Genomic DNA, 4,733 nt, shown 5'->3' on the forward strand with positions numbered 1-4,733 from the left:
GCTCCCCTCCAGAGACCTGAGCACAAAATCTCGGCTCACACTCCAGTGCAGTACTGAGGGAGTGCTGCACTGTCGGAGGGGCCGTCTTTTGCACGAGCCGTTAAACCAGTCCGGCCCCTCAGGTGGATGTAAAAGATCCCGCGACACTATTCGAAGAAGAGCAGGGGAGTTCTCTCCGGTGTCCTGGCCAATATTTAATCCTCAACCAACACCTATAAACAGATTATCTGGTCATTTATCACATTGCTGTTTGTGGGATCTTGCTGTGCACAAAATGGCTGCCCACATGACAACAGTGACCTCATTTCCAAAGCCCCCCATTGGCTGCGAGGCTTTGGGTCGTCCTGAGGATGTGACAGGCGCTGGAGAAATGCAAGTTCTCCCTCCCCGGGGCCGCCCTCCGCTCTAATCCCATTGCCCGTCTCTCGGTCCTGTCCCCGGGCTCGGGGACTCTCGGCCGGTCCAGGCCCCTTTAAGAGGGACGCGCCACACTGCGCATGTGCGCCGTTTATTTAAATCAAACCGCGCGATTCAAAGGAAAAGTGACGTCAGTTTCCGTCACAATAAAAACCGCTCGTTCTCAACCGAAAAAACGGAAAGTTTGTCTCGCGACACAACAGGAAGCGGTCACTGATCCGGCGGGTGATGTGCGCATGTGCGAACATTCTCCCAGAGTGCAGCGCGGCCCGTCTCACAGATGCGGCCTTTTCTCCGCCGCTCTGCATTGTGGGAGATTCGGCCGCCATGACAGGCCCGGGTCACCGAGTTCATCCAATCACAGGTGAAGCTTCCCGGATTGGTGGAACCGACAGAGTGCAGGTGGTCTGTGGAGCGAGAGAATCTCTGAGAAGAGGGGCAGCCAATTGGGGAAATCACAGGAGGTGGTGACCGGTCATAAACCCAATCGGTGAATGACGGATTGAACCAAGGAAAGGAATGAAGAAACTCCACTGGGACCTGTGGGAACAGGCGGACTAATAAATTTAACCCGTGTCCAGTTCAGGTCACCACATTACAGGAAAGATGGGATTGAACCAGAGAGGGTCCAGAGGAGATTTACAAGGATGGTCCAGGACTGGAGAATTTTAGCAATGAGGAAGGATTGGATCGGCTGGAGTTGTTTTCATTGGAACAGAGGAGGCTGAGGGGGGATTTAATTGAGGTGTATAAAATTATTGGGGGCCACACGGACTGCATCACTTCAAGAAGGCAGCTCACCACCACCTTCATGAGGGCAATTAGGGATGGTTAATAAATTCTGCCATTGCCAGCGACGCCCACATCCCATGAACAAATAAAAAAGGATATTAAGGTCCTATTTCCCTCAGCAGAGAGGCGAATAACCAGGGGGCATATATTTCAAGTAATTGGTAGAAGGATTGGAGGGGATGTGTGGATAATTTTTTTCACCCAGAGGGTGGTGTGGGTATGGACCTTACTGGCTGAAAGGGTGGTCGAGGCAGAAACCCACATCGCTTTTTAAAAAGTACTTCGATGTGCACTTGAAGTGCCGTCACCGACAAGGCTGCGGACCAAGACCAAGAGTGCGATCAGGCTGGATAGCTCTTTTTCGGCTGGCATAGACACAATGGGCCGAATAGCCTCCTTCTGTGCTGTAAATTTCTATGATTCTATAACTCCTAGTGTCAAATGTGACATGGCAAAAGATACTTGTTCATGATTCAAAAAAATCTTTACAGAGAGGAAAGAAACAATGTAGAGCTCTGCCTGAAAGTGTTGTTCAGACAGACTCCATGAATTATTTTAAATGGGAGTGGTATAGGGACCTTGGAACAGAGGAACATTAAATTGGATGAGGGGAGAGGAAAGTCACCTGTTTCTGTACTGCAAGATCCTAAGCTTCATTGAGAATGAATTCTTGAAGCATTTCTACATGGTATTTTTTGCAACATTGTAAAAATATCGCAAAGTAGTTCTCCTGGTGACCTGGCCACTTTGTAAAGTCTCCCTGAAATGTTTACATGTAAATCAGACAACAGTCAGAAGAGGGTAGGATGGACCTACATTGCACTTGAATGTATTGTCATCTATTGGGTTTAAAGTTTCCAAACACTATTTATCAATAGTGTGAGGAAGCTGAGAGTGAAAGTGAGGAGGGGCCGTCTGACTGCAGTTTCCACTGGAAGAAAAATCACCTTCAGTGTGTACAGTGAGCAGAAATGAATTGCTATTGTTAAAAGTTCCCACTAACTTATTGTTATTCTACTTTAACAGAACGAGCCTGGATCGCCTGCTATGTTTAAACACTAAACTTCAGTGATTATAGCTCAAGTAAAATATTACTATGATTTGATTTAAATGGAGAAGTGGTTTCCACCCGCCAAAGAATGTTGTCTGAAGCGAGGGTGTTTACTGCTAACAGCTCCCATCCTGTTTAATAGACCCCCTGAATGTCTGATTAACCAAAAAGAAAAACCCAGCTCAGTAAAGTTAAACATTCTCTTATTAATCTGAATATTTTATGAACAAATTTCAGTATTTCACAAGGCAAGGGTGTCCCAGACATGGATTGTACCCAATTCACTGTAAAGTTATAAAAACAGCCAGTTTAGCGACCAGGGGACATCACCTAAAAATTAGAATCAGGACTTTCAGGAGTGAAGTGAAGAGACACTTCTACACGCAAAGAGTGGGAGAAGTTAGGAACACTCTGCCACAAATGGCAGTTGATGCAAGCTCAATTGTTAAATCTATTATCTCAGCTTAAAATGTTGTTAAGCAAAAAAAAAGGTAAGTGATATGACTAAGGCAGGTATATGGAGTTATGTCACAGATCAACCATAATTTCATTGAATGGTGGACCAGGCTCGAGGGGCTAAATGGCCTACTCCTGTTCCGATGACCACCCTTCAAATACAGTGAATGATAAACAATGTATTTTGAAAATAGGACTAACGACTTACAATACAATCCTGAGGGCCTGTCGTGAGGGGAAGCTGAGGATAAAGAAACTTCAATCTGTGCTCACAAGATGACAGGTGAAATTCAAATCCAACAGAGTTAAATCACAACCGCTGGGTTCCCCGTCCCTCACATTCTCACTGTGCCTGTACCCAATGGGCACATCATTGCCCCCCGTGTACATTAACCATTACACTGAACATTTGAAATCTACCTGGAGCCCCACCCCCACTAAACAAGAATCGTTCCACCAGGGGCAGAGATCTTCAATCTTGGAGGAGAGTTCCAAGTCCACCAACTTTCAACCCTATTGGTGTTTGGACAATTAGCTCCAAAAGGGAAAGTTTAACTGGAGTTTGGAGCCCGTGTGGGATTCGAGTGATCAATGGCCACGGGACACCAAGGGAATGATTGGGCCGTCAACCAGCTGCCACCAGTACCTCAGGCCAGTCCCACTGTCCCTTCAGAGTTCATTGACCTGCACAATGAGGGCCTGGCAAGCCTTCACCCATTGCTGCAGCCATCCCTGGACAGGGCCTGGATACACTATTACCAGCCATTCTGCCACTACTTACATGGACCCATTAAAACCCATTTCACTAACAGGAGGAACTGTGGAGGAGTGCGGAGTGTTACTAACAGAATTGAGCACTCGTTGCATGCTGATTGGAGCCAGATAATGAAAAATGAGCAACCAGCCATGAGAAGATACAAGCAGTCACTGCTTTATTGGTCATTTGATAACTAGTTGAACTGGGTTTGCTTGTGTTTCCTGTACAGGAACAAGGCGATCAAAGAAGCAGAGATCAGAGAGACAGCGGTCACAGTCAGGACCAGGATCAGGACCACCTCAGACTCCACACCTAAAAAGCAACAAGAAACCAATGGTCAGTGAAGGAAATACTGAGGGGAAAATGGAAACTAGCAGTCGGCCAACTCACCACCTGGAGACCTCTCCTGCATCCTTTGCTCAACCTCATTAAGGGACTCAGTTGCCAGGTCTGTCACATCAGGATCCAGAATGACCAGGGGTCCAAGTGAGGCCTCACCCTCCCACTTCAATTCAGCTTCACTCTCTGCAATATCAAACATTCCAGTTAGAGAGGGTAAAGGGTGACCACCAACACAGAGAGGATCAATGTCCTACCAGGTCCAGATACAAGATCCCTCCTTCCTCTGGAATCAGGTCGGAAATCCCTCGTGGCACTGCAGCTGCCCAGATGACAACAGGCACACACATCATTGGTCGATTCTTCCAATGGGGTCCAGCTAAACCAGAGAATCAGTTTATCAACCATGTTGTCCATCACCCTTTAATCAACACATCCCTGAGCGAGAGAGGGAACTTACCTATTCTGGAAAGTACAAGCTTTGTTCATGGAATCTCTCCGATCCACTGCAGCAACTTTCAAGTGACAAGTGATGAAAATCTGAGGGACACATTCAATACAAGTTGTTATTTAGTGACCTCCTCCCAACATGGGGAACCCAATGTTTGGCTTCCTCTTACCAGGGAACGGTCATCTCCAAAGAAGCGGAACGCATCCAGATCAAACTGGAGTTTGTCCAGCTCACGTTCACCTCTTGGCAACACAAAGGTTGAAAAGGAGCCCTCAGCTTTGCTGTCCAGGAGGCAACTGAAGAAAGATTTAAAAAAAGGACAAAGTGAATTAAGTGAACCTATTGAGACACAACGAGCTGGAGAAAGCAGAGAGCTCCTTACCCATGGTAGTCAATGATGTTGTATCTTGGGGTGGAATCCTTGTCTGGGCTCAATGTAGCTGCACAGCTGTCAATGTAGAGCTTCAAGG

This window comes from Heptranchias perlo, chromosome 35 (genome assembly GCF_035084215.1).
Source record: "Heptranchias perlo isolate sHepPer1 chromosome 35, sHepPer1.hap1, whole genome shotgun sequence".
In the NCBI taxonomy this organism is placed as follows: Eukaryota; Metazoa; Chordata; class Chondrichthyes; order Hexanchiformes; family Hexanchidae; genus Heptranchias; species Heptranchias perlo.